This window comes from Podarcis melisellensis (assembly GCF_964234715.1).
Source record: "Podarcis melisellensis genome assembly, chromosome: 4".
NCBI lineage: Eukaryota > Metazoa > Chordata > Lepidosauria > Squamata > Lacertidae > Podarcis > Podarcis melisellensis.
Genome location: NC_138531.1, coordinates 60,086,025 through 60,098,664, shown reverse-complemented (window position 1 = coordinate 60,098,664; position 12,640 = coordinate 60,086,025). Strand labels below are relative to the sequence as shown.

Sequence of the window (12,640 nt, the reverse complement as noted above, 5' to 3'; positions counted from 1 at the left end):
CCCTGCTTTTGAATAAAGGTGCATAGAACCACACTGTGTGGTTTATTTCTGGGGGGAGTTCCATACATTAAAACCACTGCCAGAAGCACTAATGCTACACTCATGTTTCCATCCGCAAACCCTTAAAGCCTGGAAGTATACATGAGTATAGAGGTATCTTGAAAAGCCAGTGAATATGTATATGGGACAACAGATCTGGAATTTGAAAGGAAGATTAAACTGGCAGCTCTTTATTTGATGGCCTCTTAACATTTGAGGGCAAGACAAAGAGACATTACAGTACACGTGAAACAACCCTGATTTCAACAAAGCCAAAGACATGGGGTTAGACGACAGACAGATTTCTGCAGCCACATTCCCTTTCAGTATGAGTATATATTTTCAACTGTATAATTAGCTGTGATTCCTCCTCATTTACCCTGTGTTTCATTGAAACGAAATAATATTATTGTCAACTCCATAAAAGCAGATACTGACACCCTGCTCAACAATGCTATGGAGCAAAGTGTTTAGACAGGATCATGCTATTTTGCAAGGAGGGGAATGAGGGAGGTGTTATGCAAAGAGGGAACAAAACAGCTAGTTGCTGGGCCTCTATTGCATATATTAAATTGGCTGGCAGTACATTTCAGCAAGGAAGCCAAGCCAGCTCAAAGGCCTACCCTATAACCTCTAATCTTAGGGAGCTGAACTCTATTATTTGCCATTAAAATGAAAGGATGCCATGCTGAAACAGATGTCTTCAGCAGACACGTTCTCATTACAGATGAAGTTTAGGCAAATGGAAATTGAGCCACAAATTTTATTTTGTAGATTATGGGTCTAAAGAGCTTTGTGGTTGGGCCTGGCATTTAAAAACATGAATTAGAAAAGCTCTCAGAAAACCAAGCACTAATTAATGGCCCAGCAGCTCTGCTGAATCACAATGTAGGAACGAGGGAGGTTGTGAAAGGAATAGTTTAGCAATAACCAGATACCCCAAACACAGAGGCACCAGGTCACACAGTGCCTGACACTGTTTAGTGGGTCCATGTTGTGCATCTCAATAAAGCATTTTAATTAACTTGGGGGCATGTGAGACAGTGGCTCTCTGAAGAAAATCTTCCAGAAGACCTTTAATAAAAGCGAGCACAATGTGATAGGAGAGTTTTATGAATACATGCCAGTGCAGGTGTTTGAGTGAAAATGCGGGGATTTAAGGTGATCTCTGTATTTATGACAGTTCAACAAAAAAGGCTAGAAACCAGAGGCAAAGTTGTTTTAATGACGCCATTTAAGCTGGTATATCACATTACTATGAAACTGCCCTCTTTGACTTTAAATGCCTAATATAAAACTACAAACATTAATATCTGGATGTATTTCCATGTGCCTCTAGCACTGGATTAGAGAGTCTGAGCTCCAGAGTTCAATGACATGCTCCCCCTACATTTAACAAATTGTTTTCAAACGTGCTTGACAGTTAAATGAACTTAATCATTTCAATAATATCCATCTCTGCCTGTGGGCTCAGTGGGAAACAGAACTTAAATATATGGTTCATGTTTTGTTTTATGAACTTTTCGGGAAAGAATTTGCCTCTCCACTGATTTGCAAAGGGCTTTCCCCCCTGTTATGCTTAAATGGAATTTACCGTAACTTCTAAAGAATTCCTCTTCTTGGCATGGAAATATGTTTGAGAATTTTCAAAAATCTGGATTGGAATATTTTGATGAATACTTACTATATCATTTGTATGTGAGTGTGATATATGTGTCTGCTTGAGCTTTCCAGTACAACTCATTGCAGTGATATATTGCTTTGTGATGGCATTTGCAGTGGTCTATAAGACCTAAGTCGTATCCATACCATACGCTCAAGCACATTTAGAGCACATCACTTCCATCAACTAATCCTGTGAACTGCAGTTTGTCAGGATGCTGGGAATTATAGGTCTGTGAAGGGTAAAACACAATTCTCAGGATTTGCTGGGCATGGTGTGGGTATGGAATTTACCCCCTCCCTACACTCATCCTTATTTTTTTCTTTTCCAGAAAAATATCTGGGTAGAAAGGCACAAAGAAACCATAATTGCATGTTTATTTCAAATTATCTTGGTTTTTTTCATATTAGAGAGAAACACAGTGCAAGTGGTTATGCAGACAGCATCAAACCTCAGATAATGCTGAGGATAACAGCCATTTTAAGATAGGCAATTTGCAGTCTGATCCACTGCATGCCTTCACTTCTCTTTCCAAAGCACTTTTACAAATAGGGGGAGGGATGCAAAATCTGCTAGGGATCAGGGGCAGGCGAAGGGGGGGCGGAGGGGGTGGTCCGCCTCTGGTACCACGGGGGGGGGGGTAACCATATGGCCCACTGCCTCCCCCCAGCTGTAGAACGGCCAAGGGCGCACGTGCAGTCAGTATGTGTGCCGCTTGTGCGGCGTCCGTACGGGCTGCCACTCGCGCGTGCCGTCCATTCAGGCGGCTATATGAACTGCCTCTCGCACGGTGACCGTACAGGCTGCCGCATGTGCACAGTCCATATGGGCTGCTATGTGTACTCAGTCTGTATGGCCCTTGGCGTTCCGACCCGGGTGCCAGAGAGGGTTCCTCCCTGGTTTGGGGACTCAGGATGTTAGAGGGTATGCACATTTCAACCAGGCCAAAGCACTTGAGGAGAGCATGCAGCAGGGCCAGTTAACCATGTGACCTGGGGAGAGTCTTGGGAGCCAGGTAGAGAGGCCTGAAGAGTTGCATTTTGCTCCTGGGCCTGAGGTTCTCACTCCTGCTCCCCCCCCCCCCCCATTTATTACTTCCCACTTAGCTACTGTATTTATAGTTTTTTGTACAGTACAATTTGACTAAAATTCATGGAGTCAGAGAGTGGGCAATGTGGATTTTATTAGCAGTTCTTCTGGCTTTCCTCACATACTTGAAAAACTGTCCCCAAGATGGTCAGCTGAGTAGCTCTGGCTACCCCTTCTTGTACAATATGAACTTGGCTCTACACTCCATATAGAATGCTGCTATAATATTAGTCTAAGCCATACTCATATTATTGCACTTGGTACATATGGACAATCATAAACACTGTACACCAGAAGTGGGAAACCTGTGACCATTCAGAAGCTGGTGGTCTCCAGTGTTGTCCAACCAGCATGGTGAAGGATGCTGGAAGTTGTAGTCCTACAACTTCTGGAAGGCCACAGCTTTACACCCACCCACCCCACTATACAATGTAATCCTGCATCATTAATCAATCTAAATGTTGTTGGTTGTGGTGGTGGGTGATCTACTTTTCTAATAACAAGAGACGTTAGTATTTTTTTAGAAAACAAAGTTTAACAGAGTTTAACACTATAAAGTTTTGACTGTTGAATTCTTGAATGTTTCCAGTAACTTAACTCTGTGGGCTGTAAGCAGAACCATTTCTGATTACTGTGCTGCTTATACTGCAGACTAGTATAGTATGCTGCTTTTGAGTTGAAAACCGTTTCCAATTTGGATGAGTTCACAGAGGTGTTGCTTACTGTGGAGCAAATTTCAGCTGATTTCATACAGCTAGAAGAAATGCTTTCTTTCAAAATAACTTATGAGTATAAATATTGGTAGCTGTAAAACAGAGTTACAATATTGTTGCCTCGTTTTCTGGCCTTCTGCACTTCAGCCATCTGTATTCCAGCTATCAGTTGTGCATTTTAGTATGTCACTCTTTTATATCAAGGCAAGTTTGGGGGCTCTTGATGTTTTACATGGTTAGTTACTTCCTTGTAAGGAGAAAGATATTCCACAAACCACAGGAGTTTACTGCTAAGATTTTCACAGCTTGCTTGTACATGTTAGAAAAGATCAAACTGTTTTATATCTCTTCCCCCAAAAGAAAAGAAAAATATTGGAAATGAAGGGATCACCATTCTATTTCCACTCATGTTCAAATCTATAAGAACATCAGAGTCTGTTGCATCGTAAGGGAAGAGAATTGTATCATAGCGAGATAGTGTGATGTCATCAGTATTTTTCTTGATGCCCCAGGTTAAGGACTGAACAAATTGCTGTTATTTGTACTCCATTCTTATAGGAGTCAATACGAACCTGTATATTCAGCATTTATTCAGCAAAAAAGTAGCAGAATGTCACATGACCGATAAAGAATGATCAAAGGCTGATACTAGCTGGCTGGTTACCTTTCATAGATAAGCTGAGAGATTGCTTTTCATTCAAAGCCCTGAAAATACATACAGTAGACCTCACTTACCCCCAGGAATCATACCAAGGGTAATCCTTGAACTGACTGAACAGGTTAATAGAACACTGCCCTTATTTTGGTATCACTTTCCCACTTACTTTCATTATCAGTTTCCCTCTAGTGATTCTGAGACCTAAGCATCTCAGTCCAAGTCTCCCAGTGGAAACAGATACTCCATTGGAACTTCTGGAACAAGTATCACCTCACCCCCTTCCTTTTTCAATGCCATGAATAGAATGAACCTTGGGGGAAGGTGGAGTGTGGTTTATTGGCTGAAAGCAAACACAGCCCTGTTTGCCTATTTAAAGAAGGGTGCAAGCAAGGTAGTGCTCAACTCGATCCTGCACACCAGTGTTTGACTTGAATTTTTGGGGCGTCATTCATCTAAACTACTGCCTTTTAATACATTTTTGGCAGCATGTGATTACGCTCCACAGAGTTAATTGGTCTTCTCCAAACATTACTAAATCTGGATCCAACCCATAGTTCACCCACCAACCCCTGTGCAGCACAGATTTCATTCTTTTAAAATTCTGTCTTTTTTTTACATATTTCTAAAACATTGTGTGATGCTTGAGATAGAAATATTTAATATTTGAATATTAAAATATTTTAATATTTTTAATATTCTTATTATTTCACAGTACACACCATTTTCTTCCTGTGTTATGGATCCTTGCAGTTGCAATGAATTACTTTAAGGAAGGTTCACCGGATAATATAAATAAAAATTTCTTCTCTGTGACCAAGCTATATTTTTCTAGGGGCTCTATCACGCAATATCCTGACATAGATCTGACAGCTGGCATCTCAACAGAAATACTGGCATCTTAAGCTTAAGCTCTTTGAGGATTTAATCTGTAAGCCTGAGATTTTGAACACCAGTCTTTGCTGTGGTTTCATTCTGTCACAGTCAGTACCTTGGTTTTCACTCTTCAGAGGAAAACAAAATAGATGCTCAGGCATCCTTCCCTTTTCAGACTGATTTTTCAAAATACACCACATAGTTTCTAATGGGGTTTTCTACCCTGCTAAAGCTTTTCAATTGCATTTCCTTTAAAATAAAAGTGTCTGACATAAACATACTTTAAAAATAAACGCAAATAACCAATTATATAGTTTGGCCCTGAGTCTAGAAAGAACACTGGAGTAAGTTATGACAGTTGTTCATGACATGACACATGAATGTTCATCAGCCTGGTTTGTAAAATATGCCCAGTCAGATACTATAGTTATTTTGTCCCATCTAAACATCTTATCAGTTATGGCCTGCTCCTTCGTGACTAAGACATCATGGGAACATAGGAAGCTGATTATACTGAGTCATACCACTGGTCTATCTAGCTCAGCATTTTTTGTATTGATCTGGTTCACATGTAATGCTAAGCCAAACCATTTTTTAGCCCTGGGTGGTGTAGCAGGACCAGAGAAGGTGGTCAGTCTTTGCGCTGGTAACCTACACATTTGTTTTTTTTGCTCTAAACCAGAGCTTTCCAAACTGTGTGTCATGACTGTGTTGGCTGCAGTGTTGCATGAATGCTCCCCACGCTCCTTATGGGGCTGGAAAGGGGTTAGCTTAACCTCTGGTTTGCTAGTAAAACTAAATTGCTTTGTTGCAAAATGATGGATGTCTAAAAAGTGTGTCACCAACATGAAAAGTTTGGAAAGTTCTGCTCTAAGCCATGGTTTTATTTAGTGTTATTGTGGACCTGGCCACTGATTGCAGCACCTCTCCAGAATTTCACATAGGGGTCTCTCTTACCTGGAGATGCTCTACTATCTAGATATGGCATCCCCCTTAGAAATATCTGTGACTAATATATATCTGTATTTACGGTTTTAACTTATTAATGTTCATATTTTAATTATTTTAATGTGTGAGTCAATCTGAGGTCATGGATAATTGGGTACCATATAACTGTCCTGTTGCCACTCATCCATTAACAAAAGATCTGTCCACCATATTGGTAGTGACTTCTGAGTTTACCTGAGTAGAGTGTGATGTATAAGTTATTAAATAAGAATTACTGTGATTTTTTGCTTTTGTGCCTGTTCTGAGAATTTCCCTGATTTCCTTGCTTCTTCCATTTTACCACATGACAATATTTTTTATCAGTCATCTGGCTAAGATGCAAATATATGGGAAGATCCAAGAAGAGTATGCTTCTAAAAACCTACGGGGACCCTTAATTGTTTTTTTAAGACCATGTACAATAGACCTTATTGGCTTCCTTCCCTTTCTTATATAACTACAATGTAGTTTTAATCTTTTCTCTTTTTTTAGTCACTACTAGCATTTGCATGTTGTCCTTGGTTGTCCTTTTCTTTGTTGAGCTCTTTAGGCTGTCAGTTGTATTTTAGACGCCACATATTGTGTGGCTCTCTACTTGAATTATTAGTTGCACTAAGAGAGGATCAAAAAGTAAGTCATTGTAACTTGAGATAAGACCTGTCTCTTACATCTCTCTCTTGTACAGAATTGTGTAAGTGCAATCTATTTGTACCAAAATGGAACAATATTTAAAAGTTCTTAACTGCTCTTGAGACCAGTGCCAAAATTACAACTGTCATAAAAATACATTGCAGCATGTTTGTAGTTATCAAGGATATTGTTTCCACATTAAGATTAGAAAATGCAAAACTACCGCTGTATTTATGTTGGCTAAATATTCTACTAAATGTATATTTGTGTTTCTTTGAAGTTTTTATTTCTTCGCTTGCCTAATAAAAGCAAGCCAGAAAAGTAGACTCAGACAGGGATTTCTTTGTTTTCTTTGGCCAGCAGTATCCTTTCACCCATGCACTTAGCTGGTTCTTAGCCAACGTCAAAGGCATTGTGCTGTTGGTGTCTAGTCAAAATAAAGACAAGTTAACAATCCACTCTTGTAAATTTTCTGCCTTCAAGTAATGCCAATACATTATAAGAATCACAATACTTTCACTCAGCCTCCAAAAATGCATCAGATCTAGTAGCATAAGCAGAGCTGGTGTATCGTGATTTCTATTGCATGTAATTTTGAGACAATGAAGCTCAAATGTTTTTAAATGAGTGCTCATTTCCAGTATAATCTCATAGCAAAAAAGTGAGATGACTAACAGTACAATATACATGACCCCTCAAAGAAAAGGCTTATTGAGGTCACCAGGACTTGCTCCCAGTTAAGTGTGCATAGGATCGCAGCCCTATTGTATGCTTAGACAGATAAAGAATTGCTCTATAAAATGGAATATTCCCTGTTAAAAAAAACAACAACAAAAACAACCACGAAGACACTAAATAGTATTACATATTGTTTATCTCTATCCTGGTGAAACAGATTATCCAAAGGGAATATGAAGCCTTCAGAAAATGATACCATACTGATACCAGCTAAGATCCTTAGTGTAATATCCAAAGGGTGTTACTATATAGAGCATGGCAAAGATGACATTTGATACTGTGGGTGGGTGGGGGGAGATATGTATATCAGTCATACTGGGGAACTGGCGTCTCAGCTGGAATGCTTATCTGTTTTCCATGGGCTCTGCAAGCATTCACCTATCCTCAAAATATTTATACTGTGTCCATACACTCTCTTTGAGGATATGGTTATGGTTTGTAGCTCCGTCTGTTCAAAATATACACTTTATGGGTTTATAATAATGCCATCAGCTAAATGGCTTTGAAAATTGCAAATATCCTTAAAATATACAGAAAATACACACATTAGACACAGAAAAGGACATTTTTTGCAGTCTTGAAATATATACCAGTCTGGATGCAATTACCTTTTGTTATAGCTCAGGTGTAGAGCATGGCCATGAGTAAACATAAAGCCAGGGCTTTTTATAATTATGGTTTCAATTTCTTTATATTATTCAGCCTTGCAAGATGAAAACTGTTGTTGTTGTTTAAAAACGAATCCTTAGCTCAACAAAAATGTTAATTGCAAAACAAAACATGTCTGAAAAACAGATTACATGTTCTCATATGTAATTAGGCTTGCAGTTTGATCAGATGCAGCACAGGGTATTATGTTCTGGTTAATTTAAGCACTTTGAGGAAGTTTCCAGCAAAATAAATAAATAAATAAAGAGGAACTAAGATCCAAGATGCAAGCATGATTATTTGTGCCCACTTTAAGCTGGTTTTACTTAAACAGCTGTTCTTCTGTGGTAGACCAGAATAATATATTGGGGGTCAGGTATAGAAGGGACAATCCATTTGGTTCACATACTAGATTTCTGAAAGAGAAATAACAGTATACTTATATCATGTCCAACTTCCATCCCATTGATTTCGATGTGTCTTCTCTAAGCAGGACTGCACCAGGATCCAGCCCTTTGTTACACATGCATACCTTCGCCAAGCAATGTGAAGTTCCAGGGATAGTAGATTTTATATACCGTAGGTTTGGTTCTCTTTGGAAGGAGAGATGATTAGAAATTTAAGGCATTTCTATAATAATTGAATTTATTTACAGATATACAGACTAAGCACAGGTGGACAGTCCAACCAAGATAGTCCCACCTCTGATCTCCAGAGCGAGGCACCCCTGCATCCCCAGGTGCTGTCAGCATGTGGAGTTCCATAATCTGCTCAGTCCCCTTTGCCTCTTTGTTCCTCCCTTTTGAAGTTTATTTGTTCCTGTGCATCTGTCTTTGCTTGGGAAGTGGGAAGGTATGTCAGCTGCTCTGTTGGGTTTCCTACTATCCCTTCCTTGGGCATTTACTGGTACCTGCAAGTTCTCTAGCCAAAGATGTGGCTAACCGATCCACCACTGACCATTCAGGAAGTTGGGGCAGTCATTCTGACCCCATTAAACTTTTGTATCTACCTTACCTCCCCACTCAGATTTACAACAATATTTTCTCTGTGATCCCTATAGAATCATAGAATTGGAAAGGTCCTTAGAAGCCATCTAATCCAAGCCGCTGCTCAACACAAGCTTCTTAATCAAGATCCAACTACAGCATCCTCAACAGAGATAGTCATCCAACCTCTGCTTAAGTACTCCCAGTGAAGGGTTTTTAATCTGCTTCCTGCAATTTCCACCCATTGGCTCTAGTCCTGACACCTAGAGCAACAGAGCACAGGTGTGTTCCATCTTCTTCATGGCAGTCCTTCAGATCATCTCTCCTCTTCAGACTAAACATAGCCAACTCTTTCAATCACTCCTCATAGGACTTTGTTTCCCGATTTCTCACCGTATTGTCCTCTCTAGTCATATTGCAGTTTGCCAATCTCTTTCTTAAAATGTGGAGCCCTGATCTGGACAGATGTGGTCTGTCTAGCTCAGAATAGATTCAGACTACTACTACTTGTGATGTGGACATCACACTGCTGGCTCATGTTCAGCTTGTAAGCCACCAGGACACAGATCTTTTTAACATGTACTGCTACCAAGTCAGGTTTCCTCAACCTATACTGTACTTGTATTTTTGTACCTAAATGTAGGACTTAACATTTTTCTCTGTTAAATTTAATCTTGTTGGTTATAGCTCAGTGTTCCAGCCTGTTAGGATAATTTTAAATGTTGATTCTGATAGTTAACTTCCAAGTATAAAAGTATATGATTACAGCATATTTCTTTTTAATCCAGTTTATTATTTTCTTGTAATCTGTATGTGAAAAGTACCTTTACTTCAGATTTCCCCAGGGATCTAGCAACTGAGGATAGAAGCAGAGGCAGGCTACTAGTCCAGTCAGGACACTTCACTCCCCCTCACCTGCTCTCCCCCCCGAACCACCTATGTAGTTCTCCATGCAACATGTTAAACTCTCTTTTTTGAAGCTAAGAGACATTCAAAAGCAATTTGTGAGATGGTTATATATTTTACAAAGAAATAAGGTATATAGATTGTTTTTAATGGAATCCCAGAAGCCAAATCTCAAATCAACAAAACTGCATTCCACTTGACAATAAGATGAACTTAAATGCTGTAATTAAAAATAAGAAGCACTTTCATTAAATACCGAACCCCCATTGTGCAAATTATCCTAGGAACATTTTGCATAATACTTATGAATCTCTAATAGCAAGGGATACAAAGCAAAGCTTACCTTGAACAGACTAAAATGTAACTCTTCCGTGGTATAGTGATTGGTAAATTGCAGATTTGCTTCGACCACCAGCACTACCTGAATAAGAAATGTGAATAGCTTCAGATATATAACTCCACAATAGCCCTATTTATGTTTTACTTCCATGTAGGGCAGTCATGTTTACTCTGGAGTGAAGCCTTGCTTGTGAGTGTGGTGTGACCATGCACAGGCCCGGTATGTAAGGAAGTACTTCACGTTTCTTTACAAACAAGCATGTGCAACATGCAACTGTTGAAGGAAGAAATCTCTGTTTTGGAGTGCAGTAGTAGTTTTAGCCCTGTCCCAAATGTTAACATCAATATGCCCTGCATGTAACAAGTGAATAAGACCAATAGATCAGTCATTCATGGTTCCTTCTATGTGTATATAATAAACAATATGCATGAAGCCTGTCTGGCTAACCATACAGCTCCACTGATCATCAAGTTAAGTCAGTTCATGTCTTTAAAAAATACAACTTTCTGCAGTTCCCCCAGTCCAAATTTGTAATTTTTAAAAAATGGTCTCTAGAAAAAAAGATGACAATACTCGGAACAGATTATGAACTGAAAAAGATACATGGCCACAACCTTGCCTCCATGGAGTGTTTGGCTCATTATTTTTCTCATTTGATTCTGATATTCTTCTCTACACTTGGCTTCAAACAAGACAATGCACATGCATATAATCCTTGCTGGTGTGCAAAAGATCCCCATATAATTTTAAAAACAAAATGCCTGTCCTGTGATCTGAGTCACTTCCATGTTCCATGAAAATAGCAAGGAAGGAAATATGAGTGCTGAAACTTCCTGGTTTTCATGTTGCATGATCCATGAGTCTGAAATGGCCTTGGGGATCACAACTCATAAGGTCCATAAAGGCCACTTCCAATTTGCAAGTGCAGTCTTGGTGTCTTCCAGGTGTTGTCAGAGTACAACTCCCCTCCTTCTTCACCACTGGCCATGCTGGCTGGGGCTGGTGGGAGTTGTAGTCCAAGCATCTTCTTGGGGACACCTGCTTGGGAAAGGCTGTTCTAATGAAAGCAGCAAGAGGATGTATTGTTCTTTCACTATCTTCTTTTGATGCATCTTTGTAATGTGTGGAGCTGCTCTCAGAAAGAGTGAGAACTGAATGTGTTCTCTCTTTTCTTTAGTTGCATAAAATTATACCATAAAAGAAAAAAAAAAGCTAAGATAAGCAGAATTGCTGCAATGTGTGCTAAGATAAGGTTTTGGGGGTCAGAGAACCAGTATGCTAAATTACTTACCTAGCTGAGGACAAAGAGAATGTCAGAGGAGACTATTTAAGGTCATTAATTCTGTTTTAGAGATGGAATGGAGAATGAGACAATCAAATTCTCCTAGAATGCAAATGAATATTCATGAGAAGTTTTCTTTTGTGAAGGGAGCTTCATCATTTTGCAACATCTTTCACTAAAATATGATGAGGTTGCTGAAAAATGTTATTCCTTAATTGGAAGAGGGACGTTTCCTCTTCTAGTTTCTGTTCTGTGGTACTTTCTTTTTTTCTGTCTCTCTCTTTTAAAAGAATAGCACCTCAGAGGCATAGTCTGATCTCCAGATATCTTTGCTGGAGTTCAGTAAACCCTGCTGAACTGACAAGAGCTTATACTAGCAGAACAGTATGTGGATTGCAATCAGACTCTGCTAACATGTTTTATATTTGAACAAGAACAATGAGGTTTTATCTCATGCATTTTAACATAAGCAGATGATTTAGAAGTCATTGATTAATAAAATGCATATGATTGCATTGCATTGATTTCATTTTTTTGTTGAAGAAGCAAATACCTTAATTTATGAATGAAATTCCTGTAACCCTTGCTGTAGGGTATTTCTCTTTACAATTTAAGTAGTTTCTATAATATATATATATTGCTGACCCTTCATTATTTTTTTAGAAGAATATGCTGTCTTTCCCTCCCCATAAATAAATTAAAATTTAAAAAATGTACAATCCATTAATTGCTTTTTCTATAAAAGGACATTGTATTTCTTTATCACTTTCTCTTTAAGAAAAGCAGTCTGCCAAGCACCTGGAAGTTGTATTGCTGGATTTGTTCCAACGCAACTAAGCAATAAAAAGAAAAGAATTCCAAATGCATCTTTCAATAAGTCTTAGATTGTATATAAATATATTTTGCCAATATGGCTACATCAGATGTTTGTAAATGCCTCCCCATGGAACGGTTTAACAGACTGAAGAATGCTGCCAGGGAAAAAGTAATGCCTTGCATGGAAATCAGTGCGAGAAAGAGGACAGTAGGTACAAAAGACACTTTGTATGCTGTGGCTTGCAGTTCTAATTGCACCGGTAACACATTTA

At 39.0% G+C, this 12,640-nt stretch overlaps 2 long non-coding RNA genes across 2 annotated transcripts in view; one reads left to right on the top strand and one right to left on the bottom strand.

Moving 5' to 3' along the window:
• LOC309368102 overlaps positions 1 to 12,640 on the top strand; it is a 114,883-nt gene that overhangs the window by 39,984 nt on the left and 62,259 nt on the right. The gene's annotated exons all lie outside the window — the stretch shown is intronic.
• The window catches only part of LOC309368115, a 45,244-nt gene continuing 39,529 nt past the window's right edge, over positions 6,926 to 12,640 (bottom strand). Inside the window, exon 3 of the long non-coding RNA XR_014167551.1 lies at positions 6,926 to 10,351. This is a non-coding gene — a long non-coding RNA (uncharacterized lncRNA). The remainder of the gene's footprint in view (positions 10,352 to 12,640) is intronic.